Raw genomic sequence first — 12,627 nt, 5'->3', positions numbered from 1 at the left:
TTCTCCCATCTCCTTTGTTGGCAAATGCTTTGTTAACCTGAATTGAGCTCTGCAACACAAAATGAAGTGACTAATCTTTCGGGGGTTTCCCCCTCCCAGATTCTTGTATGAGCAACTGAGTCGATAGGCCACAAAGCCTCATACTGTCCTTTCCTCTCATGCTGCCCTTTTATTCTGATGGGTCCACATTGTACTTAAGGAAACCAATACCTTCCAGAGTGTGGTTGAAGTGGCGCCACCATTAAGAAAGGAGGTTACGGGACTTTTTAGTCTTGTGAGAAAATGTTAGCCAGCAAAGAGGTTGGGTTGATTATTTATACTGGGGCAATCTACTCCTGGGCACTGGCGATAGGGGTCACCTCGCTCACCTCGCACGCTCGGAAATCTTTCTGATTTGTAATATGCGGGTCTGAAAGTGCAGGAAGGAGGAATTTTAGCACAAACGCCCAGTTTGGATGATCACAACTTTACTATGTGGTGGGTCTGGAATACAACCTAAAAAGGAGGGATATCCTTAATCACTGGGCTGTCTGTCCATCTGCAAAGATCTGGAAGGACCTGGACTTTTTAGTGAAAGTATAAGGATCTGTATTTCTGAATTGCCATTGACCTTGAAAGAGCGGTTAGTCTGGAAGATAATTGAGGTGGAACATAGTGCGCCATAGAAGAGGGCATAAAGGGAATCATATTGACGTTCTTGCCATAAATCCCAGCCATTTTTATGGCAGGTTGCACATAGAAGCTTGGCAGGTGATTCTCATTCATCGTTAGGCCTGTGGAAATTCTATTTGGTTCATGAAGCTTTGACTGTGTTTCCCATTGATAACCTGTTTTTCTCTCTCCTGTTCTTCCAACTCTGGACCAGAGCTACCTTCCAGATGACTTCTTTCTAACACACTCATCCTCCCCCGTATCAGAGAATTCAAGTACATGCTGATGTTGGAAGGAAGAACACTCAAGAATTGTTGCCCGACTTATAACCCAAGGCTTAAATTGGTACAGTCTTTTTTAGCTTTTTAGAGTGAGGTTCAGGGATCACAAACGTTGTTTCATCCACGAGACTTTTGCAGATTGTTATTTTCATACCTGAGATCTTGAGGAGCATCAGTCAAATGGTTTTTAAAGGGGCGCCTGGGTGGGTCAGTCGGTTAAGCATCTGTCTTTGGCTCAGGTTGCAATCTCGGGGTACTGGGATTGAGCCCCATATCAGGCTTCTTGCTCAGAGGGAATCTGCTTCTCCCTCTCCCTCTGCTCCTCCCTCCTGCTCAGTGCCTGTTTGCACTCTATCTGGCTCTCTCTTTCTCTCTCTCTTAAATAAGTAATAAATCTTTTAAAAAATGGTTTTTAAAATAGGCATTAGTTCAGGATCTATGAAGACAAGGACTGTGGCAAGACCTTTGTCTGCATTACCCTGTGTTTTCATCACATGGTCTTAAAAAAAATATATTTAAAAAAAGATTTGTTTTCTGGGAATGATCACTCCTACTGTTTTGTTAGAGAGGGTCAGGAAATGCGTAAAAAATTCCTGGCCTTGGGTGCAGATGATGCTTGTGCTGGCAAACAGAAACCTAAAGTGATAAAAGATTTTTGTCCTTTGTAGAGACTTCTCCAGACTTGAGTTTTGTGTTTTTGGATTTGACTCATTGAAAATCTTCATTGAGCACTTAATGCCTGCCAAATATTCTGCTACATTGTGAGGGGTTGTGAGGCCTTTACTATAGTTCAGATGGGATACAGGTAGAATGGAGAGAGAATACATATACTTATAGCAGAAAACAAAATAAAATACAGTGTACAAAGGGCTATGAGAGATTATGGTGGAAGAGGGCATATTTTATTAGTGGAGTCAGGAAATGCATTTCCAAGGTCATGGCGTTCTTGCTAGGTCAAAAGTCTAGGATGCTGGCAGGTGAGGGAGGCAATCCCAATGCAAGAGAATAAGAGCAGAAGCACACGGTTGTAAGAAAGGGGAAGGGAGGTGTGAGTATTGCCATACTGGGTGGAGGCAGGGAACTGAAGGCCGGCTGTCTGAGCCTCATGCACACAGCTGGCCGTGCAGCCTTCTTTGAACCATTGTTTGCTCCAGAATCATGGCACCTCTTGGCTCTTCACCAGTCTTAGCTGGCCAGTGCTTCTTGGTCACCTCACCTGAAGGGCTATCAAAGAACTTCAGCATCCGATTGTTCCTAAATTGCTATCACTTAAATATTCAATATTTAACCTCTATATGCTAGTGGTCTCTAACTTGGTTAAGTCTCCCCAGCCCCATGCCCTGACCTCTAGGCTCTACATCACATTGTCTATTGAAAATTCCACTTTGACTTCTAAATTTCTAGGCCCAAATTAGAACTCCTGATTCTCTGCTCCCACGCCCCCTCTACTTTGCTCCTGGAAATCCTCCCCTTCTACCAGTCTTCCCCGTCTGAGGTAATAGGACTGCCACCTACCTAGTTGCTTAGGCCCCCAACCTTGGAAGTAGTCTAGATATGGCCTTTCATTTATTTATTTGACAGAGAGAGAGATCAGAAGTAAGCAGAGAGGCAGGCCAGAGAGAGGGGGGAAGCAGGCTCCCTGCCAAGTGGAGAACCCAACGCAGGGCTCGATCCCAGGACCCTGAGATCATGATATGAGCCAAAGGCAGAGGCTCAACCCACTGAGCCACACAGGCGCCTCATCTTTTTTTCTTTCTTTTAAAAAGATTATTTATTTATTTATTTGAGAGAGAAAGAGCATGCGACTAAGCACAAGCAGGGGAGAGGAGCAGAGGCAGAGGGAGAAACAGGCTTTCCACAGAACCCGATGAGGAACTCGATCCCAGGATCATGACCTGAGCCAAAAGCAGATGCTTAACCAACTAAACCACCCAGGGGCCCTCAATATTTATTTCTTGCTGGATTTGACAGAGCACCGTATAAACGTGACCGAAAACAGTACGAAGGAGATTGAATGAGTCAGGATAAGCCAGGTTATGCTATGGTAACTAGAACCACAAAATCTCTGCGGCTTAAAAAGTAAAAGATTACTCTCATTCATGACACATGCTCACCAATGGTCACATCAATGGCTTCTTTTATTCAGCATCTGTTTGTACCCCTATCTCTCACTCTGGTCATAGGTCCACTTTTTTTTTTTTTTTTTTTTTTTGGTCTTTATGTAGAAACTACCTCAGAAGACCCTTTTTTTTTTTTTTTAAAGATTTTATTTATTTATTTGACAGACAGATCACAAGTAGGCAGAGAGGCAGGCGGGGTGGGGGCGGGGAAGCAGACTCCCTGCCGAGCAGAGAACCCAATGTGGGGCTCGATCCCAGGACTCTGGGATCATGACCCGAGCGAAAGGCAGAGGCTTTAACCCACTGAGCCACCCAGGTGCCCCTCAGAAGACCCTTTTGAACATAGAAGTTCTTTGAACTATTATTGATTTTGTTTGAGGCTCTAAATGCTTCCTAGGACAGCTGATTACCCCCAGTGTCTTCTTTGGTTGGGTTTTGGAACATCCTGCAGTTGAAATAGTCTAATATGTATTTCTCGGAGATATCTTTCACTCAGAGAGTTCCTCCAAGTGAGAAAATATTCTCTAATTTCAAGCATGGGCTTTGAAAGCAGATGGGAATCTGAGGTGGCTTTGCTGCTTACTAGTTGTATGACATTGTGCAATGTCTCAAGTTCTCTCTTAGCTTTAGTTTCCTTGTTTGAACTAGGTTGTTGTTCATTATTTGAACAGGGAAAAGTGGTTGGATTTGAGGAAAGATAATATTAGTAGAAATCGTTGATGAACTGGGTGAGGCAGAGGGCGGAGGCAAGGATGACTGCGAGGTTTCTCTCTCAAGCAACTGGGTGGTGATGACTTTTACTGAGCAGGAGATAGGAGAATCAATTTGTGTGTGTGTATGTGGGGGGTTGTGGGTGTGGGTGTGGGTGAGAGAGAGGGAGAGAGAGAGCCTGAGTGCATGAACGTACCATGGATAGAGAGACTAAGAGAAAAAGAGATGTTAATTTTGGATGTGAGGATTTGAGAGACTTTGTCAATATGTATATATGTGGAAATGTTGGGTTGAAGTTTTAATGGTACATAGGAGGGAGGTCTGAATGGTTAACAGAGACTAAAAAGTCCTTTGCATAAAGGAGATAATTGAAGTATAGGAGTAGATGAGATGTACTTCTGAAAATGAAAAGACAAGAGAACCTAGGATGAGGCTTGAGAAATTTTCTGTTTAATAGTAGTCTCACAAAGAGGGCAGAAGAGTCTTCAAAAAAAAAAGAGTCTGATTTTATGAAACTAAAATTTTCCTCTTACATTTCTGGACATCTTTTTTTTTTTTTTTCCAGTGGCGAAAAGGATAATGTCTGCTTACAGTAGGGGAACAGGCTCTGGTAGGGGTCCTCAATAGAGATGTCGAGGTTTAAAACAATGACCAAGGAAAATAGGAAGGAGAGTTGATCAAGGGAAAGGATTGGGGAGGTGTGCTGAAGTCCTAAAATCAGAGACCATATGTTTGTTATAACGATAATCCAAATGGTTATAACATTTTCCTAAGGAGTATTCAACTTCTAGTTACCAAGATGACGTCAACCTTATGTTGGGAGTTTGCCTAATGAATGCAGTGTAGAAAGAGACATGCATGGATTTGAGTGTGCTGGTGGTGGGTAGTTCAGATACTCTACTACCTATAGTTTGTTTAGAGGAAGGCTGATGGACTGTGGGGGAAATGAAGACCCAGGAGCTGTAGGACTCAGTGAGTTTGAGGAGCGGGTGCATGCAAGGGAAGGTCCTGAGAACACAGAAGGAAAGCCATCTGGGTCAGAAGACGCAATGTTTGCAGTTAAGATTTTGCGTGTGGAACCGTTCTTGGTGATGACAAAGTTCAGGAGGGTTTCACTAGAGTGTGGGGGAGTCTAAGTTGAGTGAAGGTGAGATTTGTTATTGTATATTTGAGGTCAAGGAATAGTAGCTTGAAGGTGTTGGGTGGATTGCCCACAAAGATACTAATGTTTTCTAGATGTGGGCAGAGGTGGGGTTGAGAAAGAGAGAAGAGTGTCATGTCCTAAAGAATGTGACCGGGAGGTCAGTAGATGATAGAAACATAGAACTGTACATGGTAGGTATGAGTCGATGGGATTGGTACCAGGGTAGAAGTGTGGTTGTTCTTAAGTGTCATTAAGGAGCTCATGGATTGTCACCCCTACCTTAGTCTATGGTAGGTGAAATACACAGCCTAATGTGGGGAGATGCTTATTGGTTTTTTGGTTTGTTTCTTTGTTCTATTGTTTTTCTTTCTTTCTTTTTCTTTTCTTTTTTTTTTTTTTTTACAAAAAGAAAGAGGATTCCAGAAGGCATAGTGTTTTGAAGAGAGAAGCCAGAGAGGAAGTGTAGAGCAGTAAGAGGTTAAGGACAGGGGAGAGAAATTGGCTCTCCTCTGGCATTTGAGGATTATAGGAATGGAATCCTTAATTGAAATTAATTGACCACAGCTATTCCAAAGATGGAGTGAATCATTTGGTGACAATGTCTGAAGGTCTGAGGTGGGATCTGGCCTAGTCATGTGTGGGTGGGCTCACTGTGTGGGACCTGGGGTCACCAAGTCACTGAGCATGGGCTGTCTCCTGTGTGAAGGGTGGAGGGATCAGGCCTCATCCCTGAGGTGGTCTTGTGATGTGATGAGTGGCCGCATGCAAGAGAGCTTCCATTAACCTCTCATCCCTAGCCTCATAATAAAGCTGAAAGGCAGTCATAACAATCATGATAATAAAATATCTGCCTGTCTTCCACCCCTGGGGTTGTGAAGATTCAATGAAGTCATCTGTGGAAAAGCACTTAAAAAACTCTGATCGCTATACGTATGCTAAGTTTCATTGTTACCCACACCTTTGATGTATTGCTTTGTGTGCTCATCTGTGTATGTGCAACATCTCCCTAGGATAATAAGGGCTTCCCGTGGACAGAGCCAAGATGCTTTATTTATAGCGTGAGGCTGGCACCTGGGTGATTCTCTTTGGTGATTGTGTAGTTTTGATGTGGACTGGCATCTTTCCCTGGAGTTTGAATGTCTCCCTCAGCAGCTTCTTCTGGCCAGAAGCTCCATCTCTGTATCTTTCTGTTACAAAGCCCAGATTCCCTTCTAGACCACCCACTAAGTTCCTCGCCCCAAGCTTAAGGACGCCTCCAGCTCCTGGCTCGTTTGCAGAGCTGAGCCGGTTGGCACGCCTTAAGCCAAGATTGGCAGGTTCCCCTGGATGATTTGACAGAAGATAGCCACAGGAAAGTGGTACTAGACTCTGAGAATTGCAGTTTTAAACTGTCTAAAATCTTGCAGCCTCTTGTGGAGCGAGGCAGAGATGATTTAAAAAAAAAAAAAAAAAAAAAGCATCCCTTTATTAGTACCTCCTACCGCCCTTTGAAATTTAACTGAGACTGTACTTGAGTTTTGAGATGTTAGATATTCTCGGAAGGGGAACAGAGGCTTCTGTGATGGAAGAAACTTTAATTTTATTTTTTTTTTTTTTTATTTTTTTTTTAAAGATTTTATTTATTTATTTGACAGGCAGAGATTATAAGTAGGCTGAAAGGCAGGCAGAGAGAAAGGAGGAAGCAGGCTCCCTGCTGAGCAGAGAGCCCGATGCGGGGCTCGATCCCAGGACCCTGGGATCATGACCTGAGCTGAAGGCAGAGGCTTTAACCCACTGAGCCACCCAGGCGCCCCGAAACTTTAATTTTAAAGGCTAATTTCTAAGCAGGTTCATTAGATTCATTCTGTCATCACCTTTCTACCAACGGTGATTGGTTTCCTTTCATGGCTTGGGACATGGAGACTGTTTTTCTGCAGAAACCACGTGCCTCAGAGTAACAGGGTATACCTATCTCAGTTGCTGAGTGCAACACAACACATTTGGTAAACAATTAAGAGGCGCACAGATTATTGGCAGCAAAATGTGATTTTTTGTCTTGGGAGAAAAACTAGGCTGTATGTTCCCTTTACTGTCTTAGCTTACAACATCATGCGATATATTCTGTTCAGGGTCAGTTTGTACCCCTGCCTCTTCATTCTGGGCATAAGTGCCATTTTGAGTCCTCATGTAGAAGCTGCCTTGGAGAATCGCCTAGAGACAGAAGTTCTTTGAACTGTCATTGATTTTGTTTGAGGCTTTGAATGCTCGCCTGGAAGGCTGATTACCTCCCAGGGTCTTTTTTCTTAGATCTCTCATACTGCATCCTCTCCAGCTCTCTGATTTTGTCCATTGGGATCTCCCCGCACCGATTTCCCTGACATCTCTAGAATTAGCACCATCTGGGTGACAAAGAGTTGACATTTACTAGGTAAACATTAATTTGAGTAAGAAAATTCTTACTCAACTTACATTTTCTACCTTGGTAATGTTGCTTTCCTGGCTTCTTGAGAATTTCCCAAACTTTATGCTTTATGCTTATCCTTTATCACATCAGTCCAAACTCCAAACTCTGTCCCCCTCGAAGCTTAGGGATTTGGGAGCTGAAGATTTTTGTTACAATCCTTCTCCAGAATCAGCTTCTGGAAGAAAGGCCCCAGTTGCCAAGGACAAACACGTTTTTTAATGACATCCTTTTCTTTTTTGTAGGCCAGTGAAAATGTAACGTGTGTGTTTTTTTTGGTAGAATGGCACTGGCTCTAATGTGCAGCCAGAGACTAGCATGACTTTTCTCACTGCAAGCAAATAGATTTATCATGCGTCTTTTATTTAGGAGGCTGGACTTAATCATTGCCATCATCAGGACTTAGTGGTGCTGCCAAGGCCGTGTGGTCAGAATGAGGGTGGGATGTCAAATAAATGACGCTCTGGAGAGAACATGAGCTGGGTTGAGTCATATAAGCAACTATCTCAGCTTTCTCACCTAACACAGCACCGAAGTGTGTGACCGTGGTCACAGAGTGCTGATTTAAGAGGAAATTGAGAAGGATAAACACACACACACAAGCATCTCTGTGTCTAGGAAGGATGTGGAGAGGTGACATTTGAAGGCAGGACAAAGTGTCTGCCTCTCTTAAGGTGCACAGCCTACAGTGATCGGAACAGTGCCAACCACATAGCCAGACTTCCATGATGTTTGTTGATTGAATTGTTTTTTGAAAGACTACAGTGATATGCAGACCAAGGAACCTGAAATTTTAAGAAGCGGGCTTTAAGAGGCCCCTGGGTAGCTCCATTGGTTAAGCTTCTGACTCTTGATTTCAGCTCAGGTCGTGATCTCAGGGTCATGAGATCGATGCTGACAATGGGCTCCACGCTTGTTGTGGAGTCTGCCTGAGATTCTCTCCTTCTCCCTCATCCTCTTCCCCTGCTCTCTCTCTCTCCCTCAAATAAATATAATATTTTTTTAAAACAAGAAAGCTGGAGTGCCTGGGTGGCTCAGTGGGTTAAAGCCTCTGCCTTTGGCTCAGGCCAGGATCCTGGAGTCCTGGGATCGAGCCCCACATCGGGCTCTCTGTTCAGCAGGGAGCCTGCTTCCCCTTCTCCCTCTGCCTGCCTCTCTGCCTACTTGTGAGCTCTCTCTGTCAAATAAATAAATAAAATGGAATCTTAAAAAAATAAAACAAGGAAGCAGTCTTTTATATTTCCTATTCAGCTACAAAACACAAGTCCAAAAGCAGGCTGTATGTTGGGGTACAGTGAAGAAGGTAAAAGGAGTCAGTGAGGTTGACAAGTGTTCCACATCTATATTTCTGAGACGCCCGGGGGGCTCAGTTGGTTAAGTGTCCGATTCTTGGTTTCAGCTCAGGTCATGATCTCAGGGTCATGAGGTGGAGCGGCCAGGCAGGCCTGTGCTCAGAGAAGGGTATTCTAGGCAGATGGGACAGTATGCACAAGCCTGAATTTGAGAGTGTGGTCCAGTCAAGGAACCTGAAAGGTGGGATTTCCATAGCATAATTGTAAGTTTTAGGGGCAAAATAGGAGTCAGTAATGTTTTATTTTGGAGGAACTAAAGTTCATTGTTTCATTGATTGATTCGTTAAAATTTATTGAGTGACTGAATGATTGCTATGTCTCAAGCATTGTATTTGGCCCTGGGGATGCAACGCCGGATAAGGCATGGTTCCGGCCTTCCCTGTGCCAATTATCCTCAGAGAAAGAAGCTATGCAAACATATGGACACTGCTTAATATGACATGTATGCTGGTTGAGGGAGGTAAGAAGGTTTAAGTACAAGGTGGTTAATTTCACCTGAGGGGGGGACTGTAATGAGGGAAGATTTCCTAAGGAAAGTGATGTTCTGTTCAGGCAGTAGACACTTTTCGGAGAGATAAGGAAGAATAGATTCATCCAAGACAGAGGAAGAGTGTATACAAAGGCAGAGTGACACATGACAGGGGAGTACATGGAGGAAACTGCCACGAGGCAGGACCAAAGCATGGAGAACCTGATGAAAGACCCGTTACTTGTCGTGGCAATGGTGGAGGGAATCTAACAAATGCCCACCTCTGGGACACAGAGAGCTACCAAGTTTCCTTAAAACAGTTCATTTGTTCTTATAACCTAAGAGAGACATTAACAGAAGCTCATAGAACCAGAAATCAATGCATATGTAAGTGACCTAAAAGTGTTTCGTTGAGCATCATTGTTGATTTGTCTGACCTAAAAGACTTGGATTCTGGGAGCATATAGGCCTAGCATAACTGGCAGCCATCTTGTGACACATGGGGCCTGAAAGCAGAGCCGATGTACAGCAGAGACTAACAGAGAGATAGGAGAGCATTACATCCTGGTGACATCATTCAAGCCCCTGGATTAAGCCACACCTAAGTGATGACTGGGTGGCTCCGTCGGTGAAGTGTCTGCCTTCAGTTCAGGTCATGATCCCAGGGTCCTGCGATCAAGTCTTACATCGGGCTCCTTGCTCAGCGGGGAGCCTGCTTCTCCTTCTCCCTCTGCCTGTTGCTCTGTGCTCTCTCTCTCTCAAATAAATAAATAAAATCTTAAAAAAAAAACCCACACCCGAAACATGTGTATTTCTGAACTCTTGTAACAGATAAGTCAGTTTGCATTTTTTGCTTAAGTCAGTTTGAAATATTTATTATAGGGGTGCCTGGGTGGCTCAGTGGGTTAAAGCTTCTGCCTTCGGCTCAGGTCATGATCCTGGTATCCTGGGATCGAGCCCGGCATCGGGCTCTCTGCTCAGCGGGGAGCCTGCTTCCTCCTCTCTCTCTGCCTGCCTCTCTGCCTACTTGTGATCTCTGTCTGTCAAATAAATAAATAAAATCTTTTTAACAAAAGAAGAAATATTTATTATAAAATATATTAAAATTATATATAAGTATATAAATCATATATAATTTATATCTATGTCTATATATAGATATAAAATTTATTTATTTATTTATTTATTTGGTCAGTTGTAACCTAACAGATACACCTGGCCTTCTCATTTACAGTTGAGGAGGCTAATAACCAGTATGCCAGACTGACTCACTATTAAGTGGTTAGTTAAAAACTGAGACTAAAACTCAGGTCTCTTGACTCAGAGACCAGGTTTAGGAATATCCAGCATTCTAAAAGAATTGGTATGAGAGGGCCTCAATATACATGTATCTAGAAATCTCTTTTGGAGGAACCACCTGTTTGAGAGTGTGACTGAGTTTAGTTTAAAAATGACATTTCTGGGGCGCCTGGGTGGCTCACTGGGTTAAGCCGCTGCCTTCGGCTCAGGTCATGATCTCAGGGTCCTGGGATCGAGTCCCGCATCGGGCTCTCTGCTCAGCAGGGAGCCTGCTTCCTTTCCTCTCTCCCTGCCTGCCTCTCTGCCTACTTGTGATCTCTCTCTGTCAAATAAATAAATAAAATAAAAAAAAATGACATTTCTGAGTGGCAGTATTGTGGAAAGATCATTCAACCAATAATCTGGCATTATTGGGTCTGGGCCCACCGGCCACTAATTATCGTTGTGACCTTGGGTGTGTCTCTCTGGGCCTGAGTTGTTCATGGGATGTGATTATCTCTAACTCCTTATCCATTTCTATCCAGATTTGCAGAAAAAGTACACTCAATTTTCAGTCATCCATTGTAGATCCTACATATTCCTACATATCCTGGGGAAATCTTGCCTTTGAATTGTTTTTTATATTGTTGGGTTCAATGCCACAAATATTTCCTGATTATGGGTTAGGTGCTGCAAAAGTGAGTCGTTCTTTCTTTTTTTTTTTTTTTTCTAAGATTTTATTTATTTGACAGAGAGAGAGAAATCACAAGTAGGCAGAGAGGCAGGCAGAGAGAGAGAGGGGAGGAAGAAGGCTCCCTGCGGAGCAGAGAGCCCGACGTAGGGCTCGATCCCAGGACCCTGGGATCATGCATGACCTGAGCTGAAGGCAGAGGCTTTAACCCACTGAGCCACCCAGGCGCCCCGTGAGTCGTTATTTCTAGTCAGCATTAATTACTTATTTTTGTATTCAGAGATTCAGTTTGATACTGTTTGTAGCCCTAAAGTATTAAAGGATGCCTTCTAATCCAGGGGACGTGTGATCCCAAATAAGGGAGGGTTAGAGAGAGGGCTTGGCTGTCACTATGCGTCAGTAGGAGAAGTGAGGCAATCGTGTCCAGCAGTCAGAGGGAAGCATAGAGCAGAGTCCCGAGAAACGCAGGCAGATCAGGAACCAGATACATATACAAAAACATGTTTCCGCCCACACAGAATTGGCTTTGAATCATAAGTTCTCAGATGGGTGCCATGGTTGTCACTGCTAATATCTGTGGGTACTTTTGGAGTGATTGCCTTCAAGTTTGGGAACAGCTTGCTAACATTTTTCTTTGTATGATATTATAAGCATCAATTACTTGATGAACTCTATTGGATAATTTTTTTGTAGTATAGCAATTAATGTGATTCACCAAAGTAATTTTCTAGCTTGGATGAAGACCAGCTTAAGTCTATTTCTTAGCCTGTCTGCAAACAGCTCTGTTGGCTGGAAAGTGACCCTGGAGGGGCAAAGATGCTGGCCTTGCAGTTTGCTAGCCCCAGATTCTGTCTCCTCCCTCACCATTTTGGACTGTGTGACCCTGCACACATGAGATAAGCGCTTTAAGCCTTGGTTTTGTCATCAGTAGAATGGGAATCATGGTATCTTTCTCATGGTATTGCCCAACACACTGGTTATTTACAGCATCAACCAAGTAAATGTTATTAGACAGCACTGTATTAGTGAGGTTTTATTTGAACTATATTCAAGTGATGCATTAGGTTCCAAAGAAGAAAAAGGACAGGAACACAAGATAGTTTAACTTGTAAGGTCGATATACAGAATGAAGACGTACCACAGTTTGATCATTTCATTTGACCAGAGGAGAAAAGTCCCAGGTTAACGGTAATGTTAACTTACTACTTTGCTTTTTAACTTTGGGAGTGCTATTTAACCTCTCTAGACTTCTTTGTCTTCATAGCTGAGTTGAGCATAATATTGCAACCTTATTTTACAGAAAGTGAAAGGAGATAATGAACCTGAAAGTCTTTGTGATAGAAAACATGAGTGTGAAAGTTCATGTTAAGATAGTACAATTAACCTTAAAAATTAATACGATTATAGACCATTCCCCCCCCCCTTTTTTTTTGCATGGTCCACATTATTTTATATCTATGTGGCCTCTGCCACTTACTAAAATATTATTT

General features: G+C 43.2%; 1 long non-coding RNA gene across 5 annotated transcripts in view; it reads left to right on the top strand.

Moving 5' to 3' along the window:
• The window catches only part of LOC116571073, a 107,642-nt gene that overhangs the window by 54,967 nt on the left and 40,048 nt on the right, over positions 1–12,627 (top strand). For 3 of the 5 annotated variants that reach the window (XR_004277692.1, XR_004277691.1, XR_004277689.1), the window contains one exon: positions 866–996. The exons of the other annotated variants lie outside the window; for them this stretch is intronic. This is a non-coding gene — a long non-coding RNA (uncharacterized LOC116571073). The remainder of the gene's footprint in view (positions 1–865; positions 997–12,627) is intronic. 5 annotated transcript variants of the gene reach the window in all.

The sequence above is a fragment of the Mustela erminea genome, chromosome 12 (assembly GCF_009829155.1).
Source record: "Mustela erminea isolate mMusErm1 chromosome 12, mMusErm1.Pri, whole genome shotgun sequence".
In the NCBI taxonomy this organism is placed as follows: Eukaryota; Metazoa; Chordata; class Mammalia; order Carnivora; family Mustelidae; genus Mustela; species Mustela erminea.
This window is presented reverse-complemented; position numbering and strand designations above follow the sequence as displayed.